The sequence below is a fragment of the Macaca thibetana genome, unplaced genomic scaffold, assembly GCF_024542745.1.
Source record: "Macaca thibetana thibetana isolate TM-01 unplaced genomic scaffold, ASM2454274v1 unplaced_scaffolds256, whole genome shotgun sequence".
Taxonomy (NCBI): domain Eukaryota; kingdom Metazoa; phylum Chordata; class Mammalia; order Primates; family Cercopithecidae; genus Macaca; species Macaca thibetana.
In genome coordinates, this window is record NW_026089045.1 from 26,287 (window position 1) to 41,044 (window position 14,758).

The 14,758-nt window shown below is 45.6% G+C and overlaps 1 pseudogene across 1 annotated transcript; it reads right to left on the minus strand.

The window, feature by feature from the left end:
* Nucleotides 1-13,309: 13,309 nt before the first annotated feature.
* On the minus strand, nucleotides 13,310-14,201 carry LOC126947415 (60S ribosomal protein L23a-like; annotated as a pseudogene). The gene has a single exon (XR_007723066.1). The product of XR_007723066.1 is annotated as a 60S ribosomal protein L23a-like (transcript).
* Nucleotides 14,202-14,758: the final 557 nt, after the last annotated feature.

Consider the following 14,758-nt stretch of genomic DNA (forward strand, 5'->3'; position numbering starts at 1 on the left):
ACCGGTTTTGATCCGGTTTGATCCGGTCCGGTTTGATCCGGTTTGATCCGGTTTGATCCGGTTTGACCGGTTTGATCCGGTTTGAACCGGTTTGAATCCGGTTTGAACCGGTTTGATCCGGTTTGATCCGGTTTGACCGGTTTGATCCGGTTTGAACCGGTTTGATCCGGTTTGATCCGGTTTGATCCGGTTTGATCCGGTTTGAACCGGTTTCATCCGGTTTGATCCGGTTTGAATCCGGTTTGATCCGGTTTGAACCGGTTTGAGCCGGTTTGATCCGGTTTGATCCGGTTTGATCCGGTTTGAACCGGTTTGATCCGGTTTGAACCGGTTTGATCCGGTTTTTGATCCGGTTTGATCCGGTTGATCCGGTTTGATCCGGTTTGATCCGGTTTGATCCGGTTGATCCGGTTTGATCCGGTTTGATCCGGTTTGATCCGGTTTGAACCGGTTTGATCCGGTTTGATCGGTTTGATCCGGTTTGATCCGGTTTGATCCGGTTTGATCCGGTTTGATCCGGTTTGAACCCGGTTTGATCCGGTTTGATCCGGTTTTGATCCGGTTTGATCCGGTTTGAATCCCGTTTGATCCGGTTTGAACCGGTTTTATCCGGTTTGATCCGGTTTGAACCGGTTTGAGCCGGTTTGATCCGGTTTCAGCTGGTTTGATCCGGTTTGAACCGGTTTGATCCGGTCTGATCCGGTTTGATCCGGTTTGAACCGGTTTCAGCTGGTTTGATCCGGTTCCATCCGGTTTGATCCGGTCTGAACCGGTTTGATCCGGTTTGAACCGGTTTGATCCGGTTTGAACCGGTTTCAGCTGGTTTCCATCCGGTTTGATCCGGTCTGAACCGGTTTGATCCGGTTTGAACCGGTTTGAGCCGGTTTGATCCGGTTCCATCCGGTTTGATCCGGTCTGAACCGGTTTGATCCGGTTTGATCCGGTTTGAGCCGGTTTGATCCGGTCTGAACCGGTTTCATCCGGTCTGAACAGGTTTGATCCGGTTTCAACCAGTTTGAGCCGGTTTGATCCGGTTCCATCCGGTTTGATCCGGTCTGAACCGGTTTGATCCGGTTTGAACCGGTTTGATCCGGTTTGAACCGGTTTGATCCGGTTTGATCCGGTTCTGATCCGGTTTGATCCGGTCGGTTTGATCCGGTTTGATCCGGTTTGATCCGGTTTGAACCGGTTTGAGCCGGTTTGATCCGGTTTTCCGGTTTGATCCGGTTTGAACCGGTTGAATCCGGTTTGATCCGGTTTGACCGGTTTGATCCGGTTCCATCCGGTTTGATCCGGTCTGAACCGGTTTGATCCGGTTTGAACCGGTTTGAGCCGGTTTGAATCCGTTTTGATCCGGTTTGATCCGGTTTATGAACCGGTTTCATCCGGTCTGAACCGGTTTGATCCGGTTTGAACCGGTTTGAGCCGGTTTGATCCGGTTCCATCCGGTTTGATCCGGTTTGATCCGGTTTCATCCGGTTTGATCCGGTTTGATCCGGTTTGATCCGGTTTGAATCCGGTTTGATCCGGTTTGATCCGGTTTGATCCGGTTTGATCCGGTTTGATCGGTTTGATCCGGTTTTTCCGGTTTGATCCGGTTTGATCCGGTTTGAATCCGGTTTGATCCGGTTTTTGAATCCGGTTTGATCCGGTTTGAATCCGGTTTGATCCGGTTTGATCCGGTTTGAACCGGTTTGATCCGGTTTGAACCGGTTTGATCCGGTTTGATCCGGTTTGAACCGGTTTGATCCGGTTTGATCCGGTTTTGATCCGGTTTGATCCGGTTTGAATCCGGTTTGATCCGGTTTGAACCGGTTTGATCCGGTTTGATCCGGTTTGATCCGGTTTGATCCGGTTTGATCCGGTTTGATCCGGTTTGATCCGGTTTGATCCGGTTTGATCCGGTTTGATCCGGTTTGATCCGGTTTGATCCGGTTTGATCCGGTTTGATCCGGTTTGATCCGGTTTGATCCGGTTTGAACCGGTTTGATCCGGTTTGATCCGGTTTGATCCGGTTTGATCCGGTTTGATCCGGTTTGATCCGGTTTGAACCGGTTTGATCCGGTTTGATCCGGTTTGATCCGGTTTGATCCGGTTTGATCCGGTTTGAACCCGGTTTGAGCCGGTTTGAACCGGTTTTCCATCCGGTTTGATCCGGTTTGAACCGGTTTTGATCCGGTTTGATCCGGTTTTTGAACCGGTTTGAGCCGGTTTGATCCGGTTTGATCCGGTTTGATCCGGTTTGATCCGGTTTGATCCGGTTTGATCCGGTTTGATCCGGTTTGAACCGGTTTGATCCGGTTTGATCCGGTTTGACCGGTTTGAACCGGTTTGATCCGGTTTGATCCGGTTCCATCCGGTTTGATCCGGTCTGAACCGGTTTGATCCGGTTTGAACCGGTTTGATCCGGTTTGAACCGGTTTGATCCGGTTTGATCCGGTTTGATCCGGTTTGATCCGGTCTGAACCGGTTTGATCCGGTTTGATCCGGTTTGAACCGGTTTGATCCGGTTTTGAACCGGTTTGAACCGGTTTGATCCGGTTTGATCCGGTCTGAACCGGTTTGATCCGGTTTGAACCGGTTTGATCCGGGTTTGATCCGGTTTGATCCAGTTTGAGCGGTTTGATCCGGTTTGAATCCGGGTTTGATCCGGTTTGAACCGGTTTGAGCCGGTTTGATCCGGTTTGATCCGGTTTGATCCGGTTTGATCCGGTTTGATCCGGTTTGATCCGGTTTGAACCGGTTTTCCGGTTTGATCCGGTTTGATCCGGTTTGATCCGGTTTGAGCCGGTTTGATCCGGTTTGATCCGGTTTGATCCGGTTTGATCCGGTCTGAACCGGTTTTGATCCGGTTTGAACCGGTTTGATCCGGTTTGATCCGGTTTGATCCGGTTTGATCCGGTTTGAACCGGTTTGATCCGGTTTGACCGGTTTGATCCGGTTTGATCCGGTTTGATCCGGTTTGATCCGGTTTGATCCGGTTTCATCCGGTTTGAACCGGTTTGATCCGGTTTTTGAACCGGTTTGATCCGGTTTGATCCGGTTTCATCCGGTTTGATCCGGTCTGAACCGGTTTGATCCGGTTTGAACCGGTTTGATCCGGTTTGATCCGGTTTGATCCGGTTTGAATCCGGTTTGAACCGTTTTCCGGTTTGATCCGGTTGATCCGGTTTGATCCGGTTTGATCCGGTTTGATCCGGTTTGATCCGGTTTGATCCGGTTTGAATCCGGTTTGATCCGGTTTGATCCGGTTTGAACCGGTTCTGATCCGGTTTGAACCGGTCTGATCCGGTTTTTGATCCGGTTTGATCCGGTTTGATCCGGTTCTGATCCGGTTTGATCCGGTTTGATCCGGTTTGATCCGGTTTGATCCGGTTTGATCCGGTTTGATCCGGTCTGAACCGGTTTGATCCGGTCTGATCCGGTTTGATCCGGTTTGATCCGGTTTGATCCGGTCTGATCCGGTTGATCCGGTTTGATCCGGTCTGATCCGGTTTGATCCGGTCTGATCCGGTTTCAAATCCGGTTTGAACCGGTTTGATCCGGTTTGATCCGGTCTGATCCGTTTGATCCGGTTTGAACCGGTCTGATCCGGTTTGATCCGGTTTGATCCGGTTTGAAAATCCGGTTTGATCCGGTTTGATCCGGTTTGATCCGGTCTGATCCGGTTTGATCCGGTTGATCCGGTTTTGATCGGTTGATCCGGTCTGATCCGGTTTTCCAGTGAAAACCGGTTTGATCCGGTTTGATCCGGTTTGATCCGGTCTGAATCCGTTTGATCCGGTTTGATCCGGTCTGATCCGGTTGATCCGGTCTGATCCGGTTTGATCCGGTCTGATCTGGTGAAAACCGTTTGATCCGGTCTGATCCGGTCTGATCCGGTCTGAGCCGGTCAAAACCGGTTTGAACGGTCTGATCCGGTCTGATCCGGTTTGATCCGGTTGAACCGGTCTGATCCGGTCTGATCCGGTTTGATCCGGTTTGAATCCGGTTGATCCGGTCTGATCCGGTTTGATCCGGTTTGAACCGGTCTGATCCGGTTTGATCCGGTCTGATCCGGTTTGAATCCGGTCTGATCCGGTTTGATCCGGTCTGATCCGGTTTGATCCGTTCGGTTTGATCCGGTCTGATCCGGTCTGATCCGGTCAAAAACCGGTTTGAACCTGGTCTGATCCGGTTTGATCCGGTCTGATCCGGTTTGATCCGGTTGAATCCGGTCTGATCCGGTCCAGTTTGATCCGGTTTTTGAACCGGTCTGATCCGGTTTGATCCGGTTTGATCCGGTTCTGATCCGTTGAATCCGGTTTGATCCGGTCTGATCCGGTTTGATCCAGTTTGATCCGGTTTGGTCCGGTCTGATCCGGTTTGATCCGGTCTGATCCGGTTTGATCCGGTTTGATCCGGTTTGATCCGGTTTGATCCGGTTTGATCCGGTTTGATCCGGTTTGATCCGGTCTGATCCGGTTTGATCCGGTTTGATCCGGTCTGATCCGGTTTGATCCGGTTGACCGGTTCTGATCCGGTTTGATCCGGTCTGATCCGGTTTGACCGGTTTGAACCGGTTTGATCCGGTTTGATCCGGTCTGATCCGGTTTGATCCGGTCTGATCCGGTCTGATCCGGTCAAAACCGGTTTGAACCGGTCTGATCCGGTTTGATCTGGTCTGATCCGGTTCTGATCCGGTTTGAAACCGGTCTGATCCGGTTTGATCCGGTCTGATCCGGTCAAAACCGGTTTGAACTGGTCTGATCCGGTTTGATCCGGTTCTGATCCGGTTCGATCCGGTTTGAACCGGTTTGATCCGGTTTGATCCGGTCTGAACCGGTCAAAACCGTTTTGAACTGGTCTGATCCGGTCTGATCCGGTTCGATCCGGATTGAACCGGTCTGATCCGGTTTGATCCGGTCTGAGCCGGTCAAAACCGGCTTGAACCAGTCTGATGCGGTTTGATCCGGTCTGATCCGGTTGATCCGGTTTGAAAACCGGTCTGATCCGGTTTGATCCGGTCTGATCCGGTCTGAGCCGGTCAAAACCGGTTTGAACCGGTCTGATGCGGTTTGATCCGGTCTGATCCGGTCTGAGCCAGTGAAAACCGGTTTGATGCGGTTTGATCCGGTCTGATCCGGTCTGAGCCGGTCAAAACCTGTTTTAACTGGTCTGATCCAGTTTGATCCGGTCTGATCCGGTTTGTACCGGTCTGATCCGGTTTGATCCGTTTCGAGCCGGTCTCACCCGGTCTAATCCATTCTGATCCGGTCTGAACCGGTCTGATCCGGTTTGATCCGCTTGTATCCGGTGTGAACCGGTCTGATCCGCTCAAACCCTGTTTCATCCGGTCTGATCCGGTTTGATCTGGTGTGAACCGGTTCGATCCGGTTTGATTCGGTCCGATCCGTTCTGAGCTGGTCAAAACCGGTTTGAACCGGTGTGATCCGGTCTGATGCGGTTTGATCCGGTCTGATCCAGTTTGATCCATTCTGATCCTGTCTGGCCCGGTCTGATCCAGTCTGATCCGGTCTGATCCGGTCTGACCCGGTCTGATCCAGTCTGATCCGGTCTGAACCGGTCTGATCCGGTTTGATCCGCTTTTATCCGGTATGATCCGATTTGATCCTGTCTGATCCGGTCAAAAGCGGTTCCATCCGGTCTGATCCGGTTTGATCCGGTCTCATCCGATTTGATCCGGTTTGAACCGGTCTCATCTAGTTTCATACGGTCTGATCTGGTCACAACCAGCTTGAACCGGTCTGATGCGGTTTGATCCGGTCTGATCCAGTCTGAGCCGGTCAAAACCGGTTTGAACCGGTCTGATCCGGTTTCATCCGGTCTGATTCGGTTCGATCCGGTTTGATCCAGTCTGATCCGGTCAAAATCGGTTCGATCCGGTCAAAACCGCACTGATCCGTTCTGATCCGGTTTCATCCAGTCAAAACCGGTTTGATCCGGTCAAAACCATTTTGATCCGGTCGATCCGGTTTGATCCGGTTTGATCCGGTTTGATCCGGATCTGATCTGATCGGTCTGGTTTGATCCGGTCAAAACCGGTTTGAACCGGTCTGATCCGGTTTCATCTGGTCTGATCCGGTTCGATCCGGTTTGATCCAGTCTGATCCGGTCAAAATCGGTTTGATCCGGTCAAAACCGGTTCCATCCGGTCTGATCTGGTTTGATCTGGTCAAAACTGGTTCGATCCAGCCGCCACCACCTGCCCGCCCCCCTGGCTTCTGGGAGCCCCATCGCCGGGGGGTCAGGCACCCCCCAAGATCGGGCTCCCAGCCGCCAACCCCGGCCCCCCCCCCCTAGCTTCTGGGAGCCCCATCGCCGAGGGTGCAGGCACCCCCCGCGATCGGGCTCCCAGCCGCCACCACCGGCCAGCCCCCCTGGCTTCTGGGAGCCCCATCCTCGGGGGTGCAGGCATCCCCCCCGTGATCGGGCTCCCAGCCGCCACCCCCCCGGCCCGCCCCCCTGGCTTCTGGGAGCCCCATCGCCGGGGGTGCAGGCACCCCCCGCGATCGGGCTCCCAGCTGCCACCCCCGGCCCGCCCCCCTGGCTTCTGGGAGCCTTGTGGACTCACAGCCTCTTTCTGATATTGTGAGTAATATCATCTCCCCATCTGAAAATTTTCATCTCCTTCTCAGACGATTGTACACCCCCAGTGTGCACATCCTCAGAGGGAGTAACCCCCTCTGTATTAGGAGTCATATCAGCCTCTTCCTCCCTGAATATTCAGAACAGTATCCCAGGGTTGTTTCTACTTCCAGTGGTACTGATTGTCATATCCTCCTCTCCCAAGCAGAAGTTCGAAACACTATTATGGGGGGTGTACACCGTCTGTGATATAGAAATTAACATCGTCCTCTCCCCGGTGGATATCAGGAACAAGTCTATTAATCATTAATATTAGTAATTATATTAATATTAATAATAATTATTGATATTAATGATCACAATAAAGAGAGTAAAAATTAATACTGGTTTAAAATGTTAATGATTTGTAACAATAATTATTAGTAATATCACTATTAATAAGAATATTATATTAGCAATTAATGTGACTTAAATCAATACCCAGTGATGCTGGGAATCAAATAATAATTAGTATTAGGAACTAATAATATTATTTGATGACATTAATATTAATAATTAATTGAAAGCATGCATAATCATGTATTTAAAATCATTATCCGTAATTAATAATGGTATCCTATAAATTTTTAGTATCATTCATAATTATTAAAATCGATCATTGATGATTAATAATCATATTATTGTTCCTAATTCCACAGGAAGTGTAAACCTACTTGTGATGCTGTTTTTTTTTTTTTTTTTTTTTTTTTTTTGAGATGGAGTCTCGCTCTGTCGGCCAGGCTGGAGTGCAGTGGCCGGATCTCAGCTCACTGCAAGCTCCACCTCCCGGGTTCACGCCATTCTCCTGCCTCAGCAGCCTCCCGAGTAGCTGGGACTACAGGCGCCCGCCACCTCGCCTGGCTAGTTTTTTGTATTTTTTAGTAGAGACGGGGTTTCCCCATATTAGCCAGGATGGTCTCGATCTCCTGACCTCGTGATCCGCCTGTCTCGGCCTCCCAAAGTGCTGGGATTACAGGCTTGAGCCACCGTGCCCGGCCGGATTTTAGTTTTAATATCACAGTAGGTGTACGCTCACCACGTGATGCTGATCCTAATATAAAGCGGGGTAGAGTATCACATGACTCCAAACATAGCAATGAATGGATAGCTACCCGGTAATATTGCTCCTAATATTCCCGGAAGAAGCCTATGCTATTAGTCCGAATATGGCACTGAGGGTACAGCTCTTCTGAGATACTGTTCCTAGTATGCGGAGGGGGAGAGGATGATAATAATTCGCAGGCTGTGTGCTCCCGCCCAGTGATATTGTAATTACTATCCTGGGAGGGAGAGGATGATATTGCACTCTGTACAGCAGGAGGCGTACACCCAGTCTGGGATATTGTTCCTAATATCCATGGAGGGGACAGGCTGATATTACTCGCAATGTGGCACAGGGTGGACATTCACCCTGTTTCATCCTTCTCAATATTCCAAGGCCGAGAGACTGATATTAATCTCAGTATCACAGACACTGTACAACCCCTTGTGATACTCTTCCAAATATCCAGATCAGGTTCCCAGCAGCCACCCCCAGCCGGCCCCCCTGGCTTCTGGGAGCCCCGTCGCCGGGGGTGCAGGCATGACCCCCTATCGGGCTCCCAGCCGCCACCCCCCAGCCCCCCCCCCCCCGGCTTCTGGGAGCCCCGTCGCCGGGGGTGCAGGCACGCCCCCCCGATCGGGCTCCCAGCCGCCACCCCCCGGCCCCCCCCCCGGCTTCTGGGAGCCCCATTGCCGGGGGTGCAGGCACCCCCCCCCGCGATCGGGCTCCCAGCCGCCGCCCCCCCGGCCCGCCCCCTGGCTTCTGGGAGCCCCATCGCTGGGGGTGAATGTCCCCTTTGTCCTTATCAGCATGTAGCTAGCAATATTGTGACATTTTTACTGCAGAGTGAATGATGACTGGGGCATCTTAAGAGGAGTTGTAGGGTGTTTCTTTCTGCATAGGTACCTCTTCTCCCTCCTACCCGCAATTGACAAGTGCCCATCCACTCCAGCATTAGAGATGCTACTAATATGTGAATTTTTGGTGGTCCCTCCAGGTGAGCCTTCCCAGACTTTCCCTTTTCCAGGAGCTCAACCTCCTGTTCATGTCTAGCTGTCTATCTACTCTAACAGAGCCCACTATCCTGTGTCTTTCCCAAAAATAGTGAGGGAACAATGAATTGGAAACCATAGCAAATGATATACATGTAGATGAAAACTTTACAACTTACACAAATAATCACTCAAAATCATCCTTACACTAAAAATGCAAGACTATACAATTTCTAGAAGAAACTATAGAAGAAAAGCTATGTGCCTTTGGGTTTGGTAATGAATTTTAACAAATGGCAAAAAAGGTTGATATACCCAGAAGAAATGACAATGTGAATTTCTTAATATTTATAAATATTTAAAGTTTATACTCTGGAAAATACCTTGTGAAGGGAACAAAAAGACATGTCACATATTGAAAGAAAATATTTGCAAAATACAGATCTGAGAAAGACTTTGTATTCAAAATACATACAAAATTCTTAAAACTGAACAATAAGTTAAACAGCCCAATTAAAAATGCACACAGATCTGAACGAACACCTCACCAAAGATGATCTACAGAAGGCAAGTAAACATACCAAAAGATGCTCAACATAGTACATAACTGAAAACCACAATGAGATAGCACAGCTGGTCTATACCTCTTACAACTGCTAAACTCTTTAAAAAATGACAAATTGCTGGAGGAAAAACAAGAACTCTTTTCATTGCTGGTGGGACACTGTGTATAAGACCAAAATATGCCACCCTAAAATATAATGGCAGGAAACCAGAATATGCCACCCAAAAATATGTCCCTTTGGCTTAAGAATTATTCCAAGCTGATTATTTTGAAAAAAAAAAAAAAAAAAAAAGCCAACAAAGGAAGTTCTGAAAACAGAGTAGAAGTTACCCTTGTGTAAGGAAAATTTACATCTATAAAGGAAATCCCCATTTAAAAGCTACCTCTCTCTCTCAGCACCAAGAAGAGAAGGGTAACTAAATCACTAAAGAGTCTTATCAATAAGGTATACATGTTTTTAAAACTTTTCTGTTTTTCTCATTTTAATCTGTTGTTTGTTACAGAGGGTCCTATCTAAGAATTCCAAAAACACAGAAAATTGTTTGTCCTCCCCTATTACAAGTTGGGCAGTTTTTTCCAAAGCTAAACAACTCTCACCTTACAATCCAAAAATCACATTCCTAAGTATTTTGACAACTACTTTGATGTTATTTCTAAATAAAAGCTACCATGCAGTTATTTACAGAAGCTCTATTCATAATGACCAAAGGAAAAAAAGAATCAGAAAGTCTTATAGTAGATGACTGTGTGGGAATCCACTCAGACATCAAGAGTTCTTATAAAGATTATTTAAACGAAAACATTTGAGATACTGAAGATAAAGGAAGAAATCTTACCAGAACTTACTTTATCCAATTAAAGCAGAGCTCCCAGAAAAATACAGCTGCCATTAACTCCATCCAAGGAGTTTCTTGCAAATTCAGCTGCCATGAAGACAGTGTACTCTTTCCCATTAGCATTGATAAATGAAAATGAAATCCTAAGCTCCCAACTGACTGAACAGACCAACTCTTGGCTGAGGGAACCCCAGAGTAACTTTCAAAACTGAGTTCTCAGCTTGGCCAGGATGGGATGATGGGGGTCAGATACACCGCGTTATTCCCCCTCGTTTGCTAACCATGATGAGGCTTTCTTCCCTAAGGATTAAACAGAAACCAGCCCTTTCAAAGGTGCCACCACTGATATCAACCTCTCCTTTCTTGCCTAATAAGAGACCACCCATGATGGAGAGGTTCTGGCCTGTGTACAGAGGATGCACAGAGCGAGTTTTCATGTCCTCTGCTTCACCTTTTAATGTCAGAGGGCTGAAAACTCTACCCTGGGATCGTGCTAACACTGCCATCTTTTGTACATGGGACCCATGAAGAAGCAAGAAACTCAATTGCACAAGCATGCATTTCTCCTTTCATAAATATTCATGACTCCTCCTAGAGTTTAAAAATATATGTTTTTGCCAATTCCACTCAGCATAAATTACTATTTCCTTTACATCTCCCTTGAAGCATCTGTTTCTGGCTTCTGGCTGGAGGCTATGCTTCCCAGTCTGTGAGAAGGACAATCCTGCAGGCTGCAACTCTTTATAGGAAATAAATCTCTCATTGGGTGTGGTGGCTCATGCCTGTGATCCCAGCACTTTGGGAGGCCAAGGCAGGTGGATCACCTGAGGTCAGGTGTTTGAGACCAGCCTGGCCAACATGATGAAACCCTGTCTCTACTAAAAATACAAAAAATTAGTCAGGCTTGGTGGTGGGCATCTGTAATCCCAGCTAATTGGGAGGCTGAGGCAGGAGAATCGCTTGAACCCAGAAGGTGGAGGTTGCAGTGAGCCGAGATCGCACCATTGCACTCCAGCCTCGGTAACAAGAGTGAAACTCTAAAAAAAAAAAAAAAAAAAAAAAAAAAAAAAAAAAAAAAAACCATAAAAATAAAGAAATGTCTCCTTTCCAAATTTATGAAATTGTCATTTTGTTAATCATTTTGGATGCTGAAGAACTTGTAATCCAATGAGTAGAAATGTTGGTAGCCCATTTATGGCTGTCAACCTGCCAATTCTCAGGAGTTTGTATGATCCTAAATCTGAAAGAATCTCATCCCATTAGGATTCTTGTCTCCTTTTCTGTTGCCTTTGCCCACTGGCTCTGCCAACAGGGGTCTTTCTTTCTCCTTGGCTATCTTTGGATAGGGGGGCTCCATCTTCTGTACCACCTTAAGGAATGCCTTTTGCATGCATGGCTAAGTCATTGAAAAGCCTACAGTTTCAGTAACATTTTGAGTGAGTACTCTGTGAAGCTGGGTTGGAATCTCAGGCTTCTTTGTCTGGAAGGTAACTCTTGGGATACAAGTTTCTTATCCTAGCTTTGGTTTTGAGGCCTCTGTGTTCTCCTCTTGGGTTGGAAGTTATTCCTGGCTTTTTGTTTCATGGTGTCTCTGTGATCTTGATCTTGCTCTTTTCATGGGAACTTCTCAGTTGACTAAATTCTCCCTTCTCAAACCTCTGCTGACTATGTGTTCCACCATGGGCCCAATATGGAGCTAATTCTGTCTACTTCCTTTCCTGTTTGCATGACTTTACTAAGAATAAGAATTATTTAGAACTTAAATGGCTCCTTTGAGAAAATTTTTATCTTCCAAACTGCCTCCTTTTAGATCTTTCCCTTCCCATTTGAGTCTCTCAACTCCCTACAATCACTGAAACTTTAGGCACCCTGCTCCATGCCTTGGAGGCTCTCAACATGCTCAAGAATCTGCAAAAGCAAACACCTGGGGCTGAAAAATAAAACAGAAAAAAAAAATTATTTCTCAGCCTCTGTAAGATTGTATGTCAAAACAAAAGAAAATCTTACAAATCTCCAAAATTATTAGCGAGAAAAAAGCTTTAGCCCTCATATGAAGAAGGTAAAAACTTGTTCCATTTTCCAGAAACACAGTTATAATACAAATAAAAAATGGGGCAAAGACAAAAACCAAGTCTTCTGTATAAACTAGTAAATTTTGTATTATTGTAATCACATTAGTCAGGGTTCTCCCAGAAAGACAGAATCAATGTGATATATGTAGATAGATAGATGAGAGAAGACTCATTAGGGGAATTGGTTCACATAATTATGGAGGCTGAGAAGTTCCACGATAGCCTATCGCCAAGTTGGAGAACTAGGAAAGCGTAGCATGGCTCAGTCCAGGTCAAAAGGACTCAGAATGAGGGAAGCCAATGGTGTAACTCTCATTCTGAGGCCAAAGGCCTGAGACCCTAAAGTTCTGATGTCAAGGGCAGGAGAAGAAGGATGTTTCCATTTCAGAAGGAGATAATTCCCCTTTCCTCTTCCTTTTTGTTCTATCTGGGTTCTCAACCAATTGGATGGTGCCTGTATTCATCCATTTATACACTGCTATGAAGAAATACCCGAGTCTGAGCAATTTATAAAGAACAAAGAGGTTTAATGCGCTGACAGTTCCACATGGCTGGAGGGGCCTCACAACCATGGTGGAAGGGGAAGCAAAGACGTCCTTCTTCACATGGCAGCAACAAGGAGAAGTGCTGAGCCAAATGGGAAAAGCTCCTTATAAAAACATCAGATCATGAGAACTCACTCACTATCATGAGAACAGCATGGCAGTAACCACCACCATGATTCAATCACCTCCAACTGGGTCCCTCCCACGACATGTAGGAATTATAAGAACTACAATTCAAGATGAGATCTGAGTGGGGACACAGCAAAACCATATCTGTGCCCATCTACATTGGGTCAGGGTTATCTCAGTGTCTTCCAGAAATACCCTCACACATATGCCCAGAAATTGTGTTTTACCAGCTGTGTGTCTCTTAATCCAATCAAGTAGATGTCTAAAATTAACCATCAGAATATTTATGCCTGATTCATGCCTGAAATTTCAGGATGAAAGCTATGAAATCTCTATTTGTGTTTGTATGTCTATTAATGTGTGTTATGTATATGTGATATTTTCTTAACTCAGGTTAGCGTTGCAAAATTCATTTATAAAATTCTTTAAAAGTGTTCTATTCTAACTTGGCTTGGAAAAACATAAGCATTTATAAATAAATATTCACCAAACTCCTAGAAATATAGGAACTGGTCAAATGTTTTTTAAGTTAACACGATTTGGATAAAACTTAGTTAAATAAGGTTAATATAATATTTTTGGTGTAATAAAACAACTATGTCTTCAAAGTTACCACTATCGAATATAAAACAAACATAAATTCCTATTCTGCTTGAGTTCTACTCAAATAAGCTAATATTATACTTACTAGAAACGTAAAATCTTAAAGCTTTTAAATTTGATTCTAATTAAGTTGTCATTCTTATGAAAAACATTATTTCTTTTTTATGGTGAAAAGATATACATATATTTAGAGTTAGTCAGTTGGACTCGGTTTAGATGATCCCAATTTTGTTGCAACATCCAAAGCATCATAATCAGGAGCGAGTCGAACATATGCCTTCTTCTCTTTATCAGGTCGAATCAGGATGTTGACTGTGGCCACATCCATGTCCCAGAGCTTCTTCACAGCCTGTTTAATCTGGTGCTTGTTGGCTTTAACATCCACAATGAACACAAGTATGTTGTTTTCTTCTATCTTCTTCATGGCCGACTCAGTGGTCAGCGGAAACTTGATGATAGCATAGTGGTCAAGCTTGTTTCTCCTGGGGGTGATCTTCCGAGGATATGTGGGCTGCCTCCGGAGTCGCAGTGTCTTGGGCCACCTCAAGGTGAATGACATGCGGATCTTCTTTTCTGTATGTTGCTGTGGACACCTTTCAACACTGCCTTCTTGGCCTTTAAAGCTTTGGCTTTGGCTTTGGCTTTAGGAGGGGCAGGAACTTCCTTCTTCACTTTCGGTGCCATCTTGTGAAAAGCGAAAAACATTATTTCAAAAATAATTTGTTTACTGTAAATCTGCTTAATAGTAGTTTCCAAAATACTTTTGGTAATTTTTAACCTTAAAGTTAAGCTAAGTAAAAGATTTGCATTAAATATCTAGACCATTTATAAATAAGATATACAATACTAAAACATTAATTACTGAACATAAATAATTCAAGTTTATATAATTTTCGCTTCTTATTTTTACAGAGAGACTAAAGATATTTTGGACCATTAATAAACATGTTTTTGTCTACCACAATGAGAAATTGTACGATGAGGAAACACATCCATGTAGATGTTGGGAGATGGTATACTCATACATTTTCTAACCTACTATGGAATGCTAATATATGACAGTTTATAACTGTTTACTTGTTAGTTTTCTCTGGAAAATAAAAGATTACTAAGTATTAAAATTATAATCAATATGTGTAAATAAAACTACTAGAAGCAATAGAATAACTAGAAACAACTCTATGCAAAGCATGCAAGAAAAGTAGGGCATGATTCACAAGTAAAGTAGGATGTATTTTTTATAAGGAAAACCTTACAAAAAAATACAAATAAAAAGAGATATCTAACCTTCCCTGTGTTATATTTGTATCAGTAAAATGTTGTTTTCAGAAATTATATAAAACTCCT